We start from the raw sequence: 16,572 nt of genomic DNA, 5'->3' as shown, positions 1-16,572 counted from the left end.
ATAAGATTTGGTTAAATAATTTTTTCTTTTTTGCATTCTTGAACAAACACTTTTCTTAATAAGTTTGTACGTGAGTTGCTTTAAATTATTTTTTGTCAGAGTTTGAGTTTTCGACCGTAAAGATATTAATTTCAATTTTTATTGCTAGTGGCCATTTTTTGTACGAAACGCTGTGTTTATTTTTGTTTTTATTGATTGAATTTCAGTGTACGACTTATCAGGGGGCAAATCAAGATACCTTTTTAAATAGGCTGCTTTGAAATAAGGTGAAGTTGAAAATATTTTGGAGATAGTTTGGATTTGTGGTTTAAAAAATTGATTTTTTCTGAATGAAAATTTATTTATTAACAGTCGCCCTTATTTCAGCCACCTAATTTTGCAATTGTCTGCATAATTACAATTTTTCATGCAAATTTTTGTACTGCCTTTCAAAATTTGTGTTTTCTTCATCAGACGGATTTTTTCTACTTTACCTCACTTTACCGCTTTTTCGACAATTTGCATATCTCGATATTATTTCTCTTGGTTTTTTTTCATTCTTCGCTTATTTTTCTCAAAGTGCATTTAAACTGCAATTTATCAGCAGAACAATATTGAATGAACAGAACCAATATCGAAAAACGTAATCAAAACAAAAACGTGATAAACGCATATTACCCATTTATCTCTAATGCTTTATCGTATTGATACTAATTCGTGTATTCTCTCATTAAGAAACAGTAGTGTACCTAGCTACAGCCAAATACAACCAAAATAGCACCCACTTAAAAATATTCTTTTGTAATGTAATCTTTTTCTTTTTATCTGTTTCAATCCCAACCGGGTTTTAACGGGATCAATGGTGGGGCGGCTACTTTCCATCAATCTGCCAGTTATATTGTGCGTTTGGTTAGATCAGTTTGCGTTCTGTAATACTTTTTTTCCACTTTGTCAATCGTGCAGCGATGTAAAAACCTAAAAATTTTCTCGTTTGTATTGAACTCTTGAATTCCATTATACATTTTCATGCTGCGAGCTTTCATATAACACTTCATTTCCAAGCAATTATCTTGCCGTAGCATGTCAATTGATTTTTAAACACTGTGTCATAAAAGTTACCACAAGGCTAAGAGGGCTTGAAAGTATGCTCGCCCAGAGGGAGGAGTTAATGTTATGGGTACTACGTGTTTTTTAAATGCTCACGAATTAGGATTGAAGTTCTTATTGTACCTTTGTTTTTCCGCAAAACTTTAGCTTTACAGATTCTGTGCTATTCTAGATTACTCTTAGCTTTCAACTAAGTTTTTCACGCTTTACTTTCTGATTTTTGTGTGATCTCAAGTGCTCTCCAACTGAAATATGTTTATTTATACGCAAAAGCGATCGTCAGAAAAGGTGGTATTTAGTCGTTATAGCGCAGTTGTTAAGACGGAGGACTGCTATTCTGAGGGTCGAGGGTTCCAAATCGTGTCGGCCAACCTGCGTTTTGTAGAAATAAAAATTTCTAATCAACGCCATGCTGCCTATTGTTTGAGAGCACTTCTTGCGACCCTGAGTCGTTTTATGTTCCTGTGTGTTTGCGGGATGAAAAAGCTAATCCTATATATTAAACGCGTAAGCTCTAAAACGGGACAAAATTTTTGCATGTTTAAGAGCCGCATTGAGCAGCATGGTTAAGCCAACATATCGAGAAGGGTCAATGTCCTGAAAGGCTCAAAGTAGATGTGTGAGAACCGAAACTGGGACAAAAGACGGTTAGTCAGGTGCAGAGACCACGATGATAAAAGGCTTGAAAGTATGATCGCCCAGAGGGGAGGATTTACCGTTCTGGGTACTACGTGTTTTACAATTGCTCCCGAACTGAGTTTGAAGTTCCTGTTGTAAATGTGTTTTCTGCATAGTATGAGCTGTACAGATTCTGCGGTATTCTAAAGCCTTCTTAGCTTCCGACTAAGTTTTTCACGCTTTACAATTTAATTTTTGCGTGAGCTCAAAAGCTATCAATCTGAAATATGTTTATCGAGAAAACCAAGAACCGATTGTGAGAATGGGTTGCTTGTAGTATTTATAGCGCCGTTGGTAAGACGAATTCCTCTCTTAGAGCAATTCTTAGAGGTAAGACGTAAGAGCAATTCTTAGAAGTAAATTTCGTCTTACCTCTCTTAGAGGTAAGACGAATTTTCTCTCTTAGACGATTTTTAGAGCAATCATTTTTCTTACTCTTTCTTTCTTTATTTCTTTCTTTCTTTTTTCTCTTTCTTTCTTTCTTTCTTTCTTTCTTTCTTTCTTTCTTTCTTTCTTTCTTTCTCTGTCTCTCACTCTTTCTTTGTTTATCTCTCTCTGTTTTTTTCTCTTGCTATGTGTGTGTTTTTCTTCCTCGTTCTTTCTTCTCTATCTTCCACTGTTTCTCTCTCTCTCTCATTATCTCCTCTTTCCTTCTTTCCGTTTCTCTCTTTCTCTCTCTTTCCGTTTGTTTACTTCTCTATTTATCTCATCTCAAATTTAATGACCAAGAAAACCAGTTGAGCAAATTGTCACCACAAGAAACGGGAGGCAAAAACAGAAAACACCAAGAGCTTCAAGCAGACTGAATCGGAAAAATCAAACAGTTTTCTCTGTCCTCCATGGATAACCACAGATTGACTTTTATTTCATAGCTGTTGTTTTTGGTTCTATTATCATTATCCATAAAATTGTTATGAAACTAAGTTTTGAGCAGTTTTAGTCTTTTTGTCTAATCTTACTTTATTATATTAAACATCACTGGCAGTTGATTTTTATAAATCAAAACGTTTTAATGAGAACATTGAACGATTTGATTTCTTGCTCTGACAACATGAAAAATTCCTTTGAATAGTAACTTAGGAGCTTTTAAAAGTTATTTTTATTCTTAAGAAGGGAACAGTCGGAAAAATTTTTATAACGTGATCCTTTAAGAAATTGATTGATGTTCATTGTTTTATTTTGTTTCAATTATTTGAATTATTTTTTTGTTTCAAGTGTATTTTGATGTTTTGATTCAAGTGTATTTGTTTCAAGTGTATCCTTAATCGTGCAACCTAGCGCATAATAATTGAGTTTTGAGACGCGCTTTGCCATCATATTTAAACTCCTATTATGCACATTTTTGCGCTCATTAAGCATGCGGTATAGCGAAAACAAGCGAAACAAAAAAACCTTAGCTTCTTTTAAACCTCTTGTTCGTGCAAATGATTTTCTTGTTGTGGTTTTGCGGGCCTGCTAGTTAGTTGAATACCCATAATTTTCAATGCTGAAACTATGTTAAATTAATTTACACGGTATCCACGTAGGAAAGATAGCTACGAATTCGCAACAATCTGACATCTGATATTCCCCAAGGTTTCCTTAACCTTGTAATTCAGTTGAAATTTTATTTCAACTTGTGAATTAGTTGAAAAATTAAACTGGGAAAATTAGCGAGTTGTCCTTTTCTCCCGTGCTGTTAAGCTTGTATTAATTATTGCAGTCCTGTTGGTCTTTTTTAAATGCGATTTGTTGAATGATTGTTTTTGTCTGACCGATTTGAGTTTTCGAGTTACTCTTTCACGCTTGATTTCAGGCGTGATCTATTTTGCTCCAGTTCTAATTTGATCTAGTTTGTGATCTAATTTGCAAATCAGAATTTTGAGCGGCTGAGCTGAATTGGCGGCAGTTTACTATTGCTTTTTTTGTTATTAGCGGTCTAAAATATGCTTTCAAAGTATAATTGTGGTGTGGTTGTACGTTGAAAACCCCTTGACGGAATACGGAATCAATTGAGTCTGCCTGACATCTCTCGGTTTTCTCTTAAAACATTTAGAGAAAAAATCACAAATGCTAAAGGTGAATTTAAAGTGTTAATCGAACTCTAACTTTGTGTTTTCTTGAGGCTTTAATCGCCAGTACCTAACCCCCAAATACACATGAGTATCTTACGCGGCAAGTGTAATTCAATTTCTGAGTCATTTTGGCGGGTCAAACAATCGAGTTTTCTGTTTTTAATTGCTCTCGAACGAAGTTTGATGCTATTAGTGTAAACGCGTTGGTCTTTCTAAAGCAAAATTTTTGCTGGACCGTTGGGACTTCTCGAAGGACTTTTACGCACTTAATTTTTTCGGGATCCATTCTGTTTGCCCCCCCCCAGCTTAGTGGGTTTATATTTTTTAAGCCCCCAGGCGCACGTGCTATTTTTTTACATAGTAACCTGCTGTATAACATATAAATTGTAACGGGAGGGGGCGAAATTGATCTAATTTTTGTTGCCCTTTTTTTCAAAATTTGCAGACTTGGATCATTTATGACACAAGTTATTTTTATAAATGTCAGATTTTGATCAGTTCTGATTTTTGAATGGTCAAACTTGAGCTCAATCCTGATTTTATAATTGTCACGAGTAGGCAATCAGGGCTTGTTACGAATTAAATGTTGAAAGATTCAATTTTGAGAAGTACCTGGCAATCGGCTTGAATAGTCTGCTTCAATTCTACTTTTTAGACGAGTGGGCACAATTATTTAGTATTTATCAATTAAAAATTGTGTAATACTGATAAAACAATAATGCGTTTGGGTCATTTGCTCGGCCATGAATGTTTATATAAGATTTGGTTAAATAATTTTTCTTTTTTGCATTCTTGAACAAACACTTTTCTTTTTAAGTTTTTACGTGAGTTGCTTTAAATTATTTTTTGTCAGAGTTTGAGTTTTCGACCTGAAAGATATTAATTTCAATTTTTATTGCTAGTGGCCATTTTTTGTACGAAACGCTGTGTTTATTTTTGTTTTTATTGATTGAATTTCAGTGTACGACTTATCAGGGGGCAAATCAAGATACCTTTTTAAATGGGCTGCTTTGAAATAAGGTGATGTTGAAAATAATTTGGAGGTAGTTTGGATTTGTGGTTTAAAAAATTGATTTTTTTGAATGAAAATTTCTTTATTAACAGCCGACTTTATTTCAGCCGCCTAAATTTGCAATTGTCTGCATAATTACAATTTTTTATACAAATTTTTGTACTGCCTTTCAAAATTTGTTTTTTCTTCGTCAGACGGATTTTTTTTTCACTTTACCTCACTTTACGGCTTTTACGACAATTTACATATCTCGATATTATTTCTCCTGGTTTTTTTCATTCTTCGTTTATTTTGCTCAAAGTGCTTTTAAACTGCAATTTCTCAGCAGAGCAATATTGAATGAACAGAACCAATATCGAAAAACGTAATCAAAACAAAAACGAGATAAACGCATATTACCCATTTATCTCTAATGCTTTATCGTATTCATACTAATTCGTGTATTCTCTCATTGAGAAATAGTAGTGTACCTAACTACAGCCAAATACAACCAAAATAGCACCCACTTAAAATATTCTTTTGTAATGTAATCTTTTTCTTTTTATCTGTTTCAATTTCAACCGGGTTTTAATGGGATCAATCGTGGGGCGGCTACTTTTGATCAATCTGCCAGTTATATTGTGCGTTTGGTTAGATCAGTTTGCGTTCTGTAATACTTTTTTTCCACTTTGTCAATCGTCCAGCGGCGTCAAAACCTAAAAATTTTCTTGTTCGTATTGAATTCTTGAATTCCATTATACATTTTCATGCTGCGAGCTTTCATATAACACTTCATTTCCAAGCAATTATCTTGCCGTAGCATGTCAATTGATTTTTGAACACTGTGTCATAAAAGTTACCACAAGGCTAAGAGGGCTTGAAAGTATGCTCGCCCAGAGGGAGGAGTTAATGTTATGGGTACTGCGTGTTTTTTAAATGCTCACGAATTGGGATTGAAGTTCTTATTGTACCTTTGTTTTTCCGCAAAACTTTAGCTTTACAGATTCTGTGCTATTCTAGATTACTCTTAGCTTTCAACTAAGTTTTTCACAATTTACTTTCTGATTTTTGTGTGATCTCAAGTGCTCTCCAACTGAAATATGTTTATTTATACGCAAAAGCGATCGTCAGAAAAGGTGGTATTTAGTCGTTATAGCGCAGTTGTTAAGACGGAGGACTGCTATTCTGAGGGTCGAGGGTTCCAAATCGTGTCGGTCAACCTGCGTTTTGTAGAAATAAAAATTTCTAATCAACGCCATGCTGCCTATTGTTTGAGAGCACTTCTTGCGACGCTGAGTCGTTTTATGTTCCTGTGTGTTTGCGGGATGAAAAAGCTAATCCTATATATTAAACGCGTAAGCTCTAAAATGGGACAAAATTTTTGCATGTTTAAGAGCCGCATTGAGCAGCATGGTTAGGCCAACATATCGAGAGAGGTCAATTTCCTGAAAGGCTCAAAGTAGATGTGTGAGAACCGAAACTGGGACAAAAGACGGTTAGTCAGGTTGCAGAGACCACGATGATAAAAGGGCTTGAGAGTATGATCGCCCAGAGGGGAGGATTTACCGTCCTGGGTACTACGTGTTTTACATTTGCTCCCCAACTGATTTTGAAGTTCCTGTTGTAGATGTGTTTTCTGCATAGTTTGAGCTGTACAGATTCTGCGGTATTCTAAAGCGTTCTGAGCTTCCAACTAAGTTTTTCACGCTTTACAATTTGATTTTTGCGTGAGCTCAAAAACTATCAATCTGAAATATGTTTATCGAGATAACCAAAAACCGATTGTGAGAATGGGTTGCTTGTAGTATTTATAGCGCCGTTGGTAAGATGAATATCTCTCTTAGAGCAATTCTTAGAGGTAAGACGTAAGAGCAATTCTTAGAGGTAAAATTCGTCTTACCTCTCTTAGAGGTAAGACGAATTTTCTCTCTTAGACGAATTCTAGAGCAATCATTTTTCTTACTCTTTCTTTCTTTTTTTCTTTCTTTCTTTCTTTCTCTTTCTTTCTTTCTTTCTTTCTTTCTTTCTTTCTTTCTTTCTCTGTCTCTCACTCTTTCTTTGTTTATCTCTCTCTGTTTTTTTCTCTAGCTATGTGTGTGTTTTTCTTCCTCGTTCTTTCTTCTCTATCTTCCACTGTTTCTCTCTCTCTCATTATCTCCTCTTTCCTTCTTTCCGTTTCTCTCTTTCTCTCTCTTTCCGTTTGTTTACTTCTCTATTTATCTCTTCTCAAATTTAATGATCAAAAAACCAGTTGAGCAAATAGTCACCCCAAGAAACGGGAGGCAAAAACAGAAAACACCAAGAGCTTCAAACAGACTGAATCGGAAAAATCAAACAGTTTTCTCTGTCCTCCATGGATAACCACAGATTGACTTTTATTTCATAGCTGTTGTTTTCGGTTCTATTATCATTATGCATAAATTGTTATGAAACTAAGTTTTGAGCAGTTTTAGTCTTTTTGTCTAATCTTACTTTATTATATTAAACATCACTGGCAGTTGAGTTTTATAAATCAAAACGTTTTATTGAGAACATTGAACGATTTGATTTCTTGCTCTGACAACATGAAAAAATTCCTTTGAATAGTAACGTAGGAGCTTTTAAAAGTTATTTATATTTTCAAGAAGGGAACAGTCGGAAAAACTTTTATAACGTGATCCTTTAAGAAATTGATTGATGTTCATTGTTTTATTTTTCGATCAATTATTTGATGTATTTTTTTGTTTCAATTGTATTTTGATGTTTTGATTCAAGTGTATTTGTTTCAAGTGTATCCTTAATCGTGCAACCTAGCGCATAATAATTGCGTTTTGAGACGCGCTTTGCCATCATATTTAAACTCCTATTATGCACATTTTTTGTGCTCATTAAGCATGCGGTATAGCGAAAACAAGCGAAACAAAAAAACCTTAGCTTCTTTTAAACCTCTTGTTCGTGCAAATGATTTTCTTGTTGTGGTTTTGCGGGCCTGCTAGTTAGATAAATACCCATAATTTTCAATGCTGAAACTATGTTAAATTAAGTTTCACGGTATCCACGTAGGAAAGATAGCTACGAATTCGCAACAATGTGACATCTGATATTCCCCAAGGTTTCTTTAACCTTGTAATTCAGTTTTAAAAATTAAACTGGGAAAATTAGCGAGTTGTCCTTTTCTCTCGTGCTGTTAAGCTTGTATTAATTATTGCAGTCCAGTTGGTCTTTTTTAAATGCGATTTGTTGAATGATTGTTTTTGTCTGACCGATTTGAGTTTTCGAGTTACTCTTTCACGCTTGATTTCAGGCGTGATCTGTTTTGCTCCAGTTCTAATTTGATCTGATTCGTGATCTAATTTGCAGTTCAGAATTTTAAGCGGCTGAGCTGAATTGGCGGCAGTTTACTATTGCTTTTTTTGTTATTATCGGTCTAAAATATGCTTCAAAGGTAGAATTGTGGTGTGGTTGTACGTTGTAAACCCCTTGACGGCATACGGAATCAATTGATTTCATTTTGTTTGCAAGCAGTCTGACTGACATCTCTCGGTTTTCTCTTAAAACATTTAGAGAAAAAATCACAAATGCTAAAGGTGAATTTAAAGTGTTCATCGAACTCTAATTTTGTGTTTTCTTGAGGCTTTAATCGCCAGTACCTAACTCCCAAATACACATGAGTATCTTACGCGGCAAGTGTAATTCAATTTCTGAGTCATTTTTGCGGGTCAAACAATCGAGTTTTCTGTTTTTAATTGCTCTCGAACGAAGTTTGATGCTATTAGTGTAAACGCGTTGGTTTCAAAAATTTTTGCTGGACCGTTGGGACTTCTCGAAGGACTTTTACGCACTTAATTTTTTCGGGATCCATTCTGTTTGCCCCCCCCCAGCTTAGTGTGTTTATATTTTTTAAGCCCCCAGGCGCACGTGCTATTTTTTTACATAGTAACCTGCTGTATAACATATAAATTGTAACGGGAGGGGGCGAAATTGATCTAATTTTTGTTGCCCTTTTTTTCAAAATTTGCAGACTTGGATCATTTATGACACAAGTTATTTTTATAAATGTCAGATTTTGGTCAGTTCTGATTTTTGAATGGTCAAACTTGAGCTCAATCTTGATTTTATAATTGTCACGAGTACGCAATCAGGGCTTGTTACGAATTAAATGTTGAAATATTCAATTTTGGGTTTGAAATTTTGAGAAGTACCTGGCAATCGGCTTGCATAGTCTGCTTCAATTCGACTTTTTAAACGAGTGGGCACAATTACTTAGTATTTATCAATTAAAAATTGTGTAATACTGATAAAACAATAATGCGTTTGGGTCATTTGCTCGGCCATGAATGTTTATATAAGATTTGGTTAAATAATTTTTCTTTTTTGCATTCTTGAACAAACACTTTTCTTATTAAGTTTTTACGTGACTTGCTTTAAATTATTTTTTGGTCAGAGTTTGAGTTTTCGACCTGAAAGATATTAAATTTCAATTTTTATTGCTACTGGCCATTTTTTGTACGAAACGCGGTGTTTATTATTCTTTTTATTGGTTGAATTTCAGTTTACGAATTATCAGGGGGCAAAACAAGATACCTTTTTAAATGGACTGCTTTGAAATAAGGTGAAGTTGAAAATTGTTGGGTTATAGACTTTCGCAAGCGGAATAAAAAGCGTTTTTAACTAAGTAAAAGAATTAATTTCTCAAAAAATGAGAGAATAACAAAATGATATTTTACAGAAGAATTTAGAGATTTACAGGAGAGATCTGATTATTAGATCAAGATGGTGATTTGAATTTGGGGATGAAAAAGGACTCAAAAATCAGCTGTATATATACCCATTATCAGTGTGAAAAAGTCAAGATACAAAACTAATCTTAGCACCGTGATTTATAGTGGGGGTCGCAAGGGTTACCCAATATGGTTTGCTTCTGCAAATCAGTCGCAATGGGAACCATAAATGGAATGCATTTGCCCTTTTCTAAGAATTCATTCACACTTCCGGAGATATCATCATCATTTAATACATGCTGGGAAGATTTTACATCAATTAATCTAACTCTAATATTAGTTATCTAGATTCACCAATTTGAACCGAATGTTGATTCTCAGCACCATTTCTTGTCGATTCATTTATATAATTTCTTTGATCGAAGCCATATTGCTTGTCTTTCTAATCTGGTAAGTCAAACTTTCTTTCTAATTCTCACTAAGTTTAAGACTATAGTTTGATCGATATTCCAACACCCCCACTCAGACGTGAGCTGATTGCGTAGAGTCTGTTCCCATCAAAACTGCTCTGAATGTTTCCACTTTGGAAACGGGTAAGGACTTTGTGAAGATGTCCGCTGCCATTTTGTCTGTAGGAACGTAATGAATTGAAATAGTCCCATCCTCCGTCTTGTCCCGGTTGAAGTGGAACTTTGTCTCGATGTGTTTGCTCCTCTTGTGCATGACTGGGTTTTGGCAAAGTCTGATACAATTTTGATTGTCCTCTCCAATTTCTATTGGACGTTTCTGTTGGTAGCCAAAATCCTCTAGAAGTTGTTTCAGGTAGAGTGCTTCCTGAACTGCTGCTGCCATGCCCTGATGTTCTACTTCTGATGAAGAAAGAGCAACTGTGGCCTGCTTCTTGACACCCCAGCTGAGTGCTGCGCCACGTCCGTTGAGCTTGAAGTAATAGCCCGTTGTTGATTTTCTGTCGTTCACATCTCCAGACCAGTCTGCATCACTTTCCCCCACTAAATCATAACTAGCCTCTTTTGTGTAAGTACGTTTTAAACCTTTTGAACCTTGAAGATATCGCAGAAGTCGTTTTCCGCACATCCAGTGTTGATTGGTAGGTGCATTCATGTGTCTGGACAGAATGTTGACTGTGAAGATGATGTCTGGCCTCGTCTGTTTGGCCAGATACAGAAGTGATCCAACCAAGCTTCTGTAGATCCTCTGGTCCACTTATTCGTCTCCGTTCTGTGCTGTCTGAAGTTTCAAATTCGAATCAGCTGGAGTTCTTGAGGGTTTGCATTGATCCATTTAAAACCGCTCAAGCATTGTTTCTATGTAGCGTTCTTGGTCGACTGTGACTTTGCCCTCTTCTCGTCTGATTCTTAGACCCAGAAACCAGTGTATTCTCCCTCTGTCTTCCATGTGAAAGGTTGCTTCTAGTGCCTTCTTGACATCTGAGACCACTGTCATACTTCTTGATGCTACTATGATGTCGTCAACCCAGACCAAGATGAAGGTGTGATCCTCTGCCTCTGATCTTGCGAACAAGCAGTGATCGTTCCTGCTTCTGGTGAACCCCTGTCTCAGTAGGACGTTTGCCAGCTCTTTGTACCAGTTGTTAGCAGCCTGTTTCAAACCATAAATTGATTTACTTAGTCGACATACTAACTTCTCCCCATCTGATCCGCGTTTTACAAACTCCTGTGGCTGTTCCAGATACACTTCTTCCTCGATTGGTGAGTGCAGGAAAGCAGTCTTGACATCAAATTGGTGCATCACATGGCCCTGCTTCGCTGATAGCCGAAGTAGAATCCTGAATGTCTCTGGCTTACAGGTAGGCGCAAAAGTCTCAAAGTAGTCCAGTCCTTCCACTTGTTTGAAGCCTTTCGCCATATAGCGCGCTTTGTATTTGTCCACTTGACCACTGGGTCCCAATTTCACCTTGTAGACCCATTTGCCCGGTATGACGTCCCTGTCTGTGGGTGGTCTCACTAGGTTCCAAGTCTCGTTGTCTTGGAGTGCCTTGACCTCGTCCTTCATTGCCCGGTGCCACTGGTCCCAATCGTCACCTTGCTTGGCTTCGTAGATTGTTTTGGGTTCCACATAGTCGCCCTCAGTCACAGCAAGATGGGTCCTGACTTCTCCAAAAAATTGCGGAACATTGATTGCTCGTGTCCCTCGTCTGGGCTCTGCTCTGTCCGCGTGTTCCAGTGCATCTTCATTGAAGCCAACTGTCTCTAACTGTGAGAAGTCTTCTGTGTCACTGTCTTCCAGTGACTCTGAGTCTCTGTAACTCCCTCTTGTTGCAGTAGATCCTTCATCTAGTGCTGTTTCTCCAGCATCCGAGGCCTCTTGTCTCAGTGTTGTTTCTTGAGTATTCACGCTCCCTGCGTCAGGCCACTCCTCCTTTATTGCAGTAGATGTGTCCTGTCGTTCTCTGTTGTCATCATCTTGATGACCATCATCTGGGTGCCAGATTCCCAGTTCCGACCCATCATCTAGTAGGTCAGCCGTTTCTTTGTTGTCAGGGATTGAGCCCACTTCAGACTCCTTGATGATCACATCTCGAACTGCCATCACCTTGCGTGTGTTGGGTATGTACACCAGGTATCCGTTTTCTCCCTCAGTGTAACCCACAAACTTTCCTTCCAGTGCCTTGGGTTCAAGTTTGCTGACTTCTCTGTCCCTCTTCCTCATGAAGACTGTGCAACCAAAAATAGATAATTTACTAATTGAAAGCTTAGGTTTTATACCTCTCATCAGCTCTGCTGGGCATTTTTCTTCTCCTCGTCTCACAACCAAGTTTCTGATCCTTGCTGCGTGAAGAATTGCTGCTCCCCACATCATCTTGGGAAGTCCTGAGTCAATGAGCAAACATCTTGCCATCTCCAGCAGTGTCCTGTTGCACCTCTCAGCTAACCCATTCTGTTGTGGCGTCTCTGGTATGGTCTTTTCCTGTAGAATGCCTGCATCTAAGCAGTACGTCTTGAACTGCTCTGAGAGAAACTCCTTCGCATTGTCTTGCCTCAGCTTCTTGGGCGTCCCCACACTGAGAACAAATTTCTTCAGGCTGGCCAGTGCTTCACTCTTTGCCTTAAGCAATTCCACAAACACAAATTTCGTGTACTGGTCTGCAAACACTATGCAGAACCGGAACCCTGACAGTGACTCTACTCTGAGAGGTCCCATCACGTCTGTGAACACCCTCTCCAGCTTCTCTTCTGCTTGGGTCTCTGCCACTCTTGGTACTGGAGTCTTTGCGATCTTGGCCAATGCACACACATTGCATATATCATCGAGTTCCCCCACTGTCCCTGGTGCATTCCTGTAAACATCCGCTTGATTCAAATGACCCAATCGTCTGTGCCACTTCCTTGCACTGTCAAGTTTCACGCTGTTGGAACCCATCTTCAATTCTAGAACGCTGCAGGGTAAGTAAAACAAATTATTTTCTTGTGTTAGTTTTACCCGAGTTCCCTTCTGGAGTTTCATGCAGCTGTTTCCTCTCTCGAAAGTGAAGCTATGTCCCCACGCCGTGCATCTTGAGACTGATAGGAGGTTTGAAGAATAGTCCGGCACACACAGAACATTTTTGAGTTCGCATTGGAATTCCCCTTGTTTGAGGGAATGCTGATCCTCACACAGCCTCTGCCCACCACTCTGGAAGCCTCTCCGTTGGGATTTCTGACCACTGATTGAATGGGCACAAAGTCCAGGAACGCATCGATGTTCGTCACTATGTGATCTGTACAACCACTGTCCACTAGCATGCCTGCTGTCTTCCACTGGGTAAGAGCTGCCCAGCATTCTTCGTCTGGTGTAGCCAATGTTGGACCCATTGCCACTGACTCATGTTTGCCTTCATCTCTTTGTCTCTTGCATGCCCTGTCTAGGTGACCCTTCTCACCACACTTGCTGCATTGTGCTGTCTCCTTCTTCCTGCAGTCCTTGGCAAAGTGTCCAGGGATCCCACACACAAAGCAGTTTCCTTTCTTGGGTCCCTTCTTGAAGTCACGCTTCACTGCCAGTGCCACTGAACCACTTTGTCCCTTGTGTCTCTGCTCCGTGCTCTCATGAAAGTTCTGCAGCCTTTTCCTCAACTCTGTGAAGTTCGTTGCCGGGTTGAAGCTTTCCTGTATAACAAAACTTTCATACCTCTTTGGTAGACCATTGAGGACCAAGGCGTTGAAGAGGGTCTCTGAGACTGCTTCCCCTGCTTCTTGTAGCCTTGTGAGCAACTCCTGTCCTCTGATGAAGAAGCTGTCCAAATTCTCAGAATCCTCGAGCTGCAGTCGAGCAAGCTGTGCCACTAAACTCACCACTGTCGGTGTCTCCACACTCTGAAGTCTCTCTTGCAAAAGCTTCCAAGCCTTTGCTCCATCTCCAATGCCATCATCTCCCACACAGTCATGTCTCATCAGCATGAGGGTTGTTGCATCTAGAGTCAGTGCCAGATGGCACCACACATTGTTCCGTTTCTCCTTGATGTCTGCAACTTCCTTCTCATATGCATCCTTCAGCACCTTGTGGTTCTTCTTCTCATCATTGGTTGCCCCATTGGCCAGCGGCGCAGGCTCATTGGGTTGCTCCTCTGTCCCCAATAGTGATTTGTAGAGTCCCTTTGTCTGCATCATCGCCACAAATCTTGTGCTCCAGATTGGAAAGTCCTGTGCCTTTCCTGTGTAGGTCAGCAGCTTCACTGTCTGTTGATCCATTGAAGTTTGAGCTGGCAAAACAGTTGTGAAAAGGAAAGGTACTAAGCAGAAAAAGATTATGACTGTCAACAGCAGCTTAGTGGGTTTATATTTTTTAAGCCCCCAGGCGCACGTGCTATTTTTTTACATAGTAACCTGCTGTATAACATATAAATTGTAACGGGGGGGGCGAAATTGATCTAATTTTTGTTGCACTTTTTTCACAATTTGCAGACTTGGGTCATTTATGACACAAGTTATTTTTATAAATGTCAGATTTTGATCAGTTCTGATTTTTGAATGGTCAAACTTGAGCTCAATCCTGATTTTATAATTGTCACGAGTAGGCAATCAGGGCTTGTTACGAACTAAATGTTGAAATATTCAATTTTGGGTTTGAATTTTTGAGAAGTACCTGGCAATCGGCTTGAATAGTCTGCTTCAATTCTACTTTTTAAACGAGTGGGCACAATTATTTAGTATTTATCAATTGAAAATTGTGTAATACTGATAAAACAATATTGCGTTTGGGTCATTTGCTCGGCCATGAATGTTTATATAAGATTTGGTTAAATAATTTTTTTTTTGCATTCTTGAACAAACACTTTTCTTATTAAGTTTTTACGTGACTTGCTTTAAATTATTTTTTGGTCAGAGTTTGAGTTTTCGACCTGAAAGATATTAATTTTCAATTTTTATTGCTACTGGCCATTTTTTGTAAGAAACGCGGTGTTTAATATTCTTTTTATTGATTGAATTTCAGTTTACGACTTATCAGGGGGCAAATCAAGATACCTTTTTAATTGGACTGCTTTGAAATAAGGTGAAGTTGAAAATTGTTGGGTTATAGACTTTCGCAAGCGGAATAAAAAGCGTTTGTAACTAAGTAAAAGAATTAATTTCTCAAAAAATGAGAGAATAACAAAATGATATTTTACAGAAGAATTTAGAGATTTACAGGAGAGATCTGATTATTAGATCAAGATGGTGATTTGAATTTGGGGATGAAAAAGGACTCAAAAATCAGCTGTATATATACCCATTATCAGTGTGAAAAAGTCAAGATACAAAACTAATCTTAGCACCGTGATTTATAGTGGGGGTCGCAAGGGTTACCCAATATGGTTTGCTTCTGCAAATCAGTCGCAATGGGAACCATAAATGGAATGCATTTGCCCTTTTCTAAGAATTCATTCACACTTCCGGAGATATCATCATCATTTAATACATGCTGGGAAGATTTTACATCAATTAATCTAACTCTAATAATAGTTATCTAGATTCACCAATTTGAACCGAATGTTGATTCTCAGCACCATTTCTTGACGATTCATTTATTTAATTTCTTTGATCGAAGTCATATTGCTTGTCTTTCTAATCTGGTAAGTCAAACTTTCTTTCTAATTCTCACTAAGTTCAAGACTATAGTTTGATCGATATTCCAACAAAAATAATTTGGAGATAGTTTGGATTTGTGGTTTAAAAAATTGATATTTTTGAATGAAAATTTATTTATTAACAGCCGCCCTTATTTCAGCCGCCTAATTTTGCAATTGTCTGCATAATTACATTTTTTCATGCAAATTTTTGTACTGCCTTTCAAATTTTGCTTTTTCTTCGTCAGACGGATTTTTTTTCACTTTACCTCACTTTACCGCTTTTTCATAATTTGCATATCTCGATATTATTTCTCTTGGTTTTTTTCATTCTTCGCTTATTTTGCTCAAAGTGCTTTTAAACTGCAATTTCTCAGCAGAGCAATATTGAATGAACAGAACCAATATCGAAAAACGTAATCAAAACAAAAACGAGATAAACGCATATTACCCATTTATCTCTAATGCTTTATCGTATTGATACTAATTCGTGTATTCTCTCATTAAGAAACAGTAGTGTACCTAACTACAGCCAAATACAACCAAAATAGCACCCACTTAGAAATATTCTCTTGTAATGTAATCTTTTTCTTTTTATCTGTTTCAATCCCAACCGGGTTATAATGGGATCAATGGTGGGGCGGCTGCTTTCCATCAATCTGCCAGTTATATTTTGCGTTTGGTTAGATCAGTTTGCGTTCTGTAATTCTTTTTTTCCACTTTGTCAATCGTCCAGCGGCGTCAAAACCTAAAAATTTTCTTGTTTGTATTGAATTCTTGAATTCCATTATACATTTTCATGCTGCGAGCTTTCATATAACACTTCATTTCCAAGCAATTATCTTGCCGTGGCATGTCAATTGATTTTTGAACACTGTGTCATAAAAGTTTTGTTAGTAGCCGGTTCAGCTCTTTGATTCTCGCATTCGTTCATTTTTCAGCTGTAGAATTCTGAATTTTTATTTTAGTTTCTCTTCCGCAATGGTCAACAATGAGGTA

The 16,572-nt window shown here is 37.7% G+C and overlaps 2 protein-coding genes across 10 annotated transcripts in view; one reads left to right on the top strand and one right to left on the bottom strand.

Moving 5' to 3' along the window:
* LOC142358690 (V-type proton ATPase subunit H-like) overlaps nucleotides 1-16,572 on the bottom strand; it is a 462,227-nt gene that overhangs the window by 269,143 nt on the left and 176,512 nt on the right. The window lies entirely within an intron of this gene.
* Nucleotides 1-16,572, top strand: part of LOC142335300 (uncharacterized) — a 31,935-nt gene that overhangs the window by 14,504 nt on the left and 859 nt on the right. The gene's annotated exons all lie outside the window — the stretch shown is intronic.

This window comes from Convolutriloba macropyga, chromosome 2, assembly GCF_964194025.1.
Source record: "Convolutriloba macropyga chromosome 2, txConMacr16.3, whole genome shotgun sequence".
In the NCBI taxonomy this organism is placed as follows: domain Eukaryota; kingdom Metazoa; phylum Xenacoelomorpha; order Acoela; family Convolutidae; genus Convolutriloba; species Convolutriloba macropyga.
The sequence above is the reverse complement of the archived record's forward strand: the minus strand, read 5'-3'. Positions and strand labels throughout refer to the sequence as shown.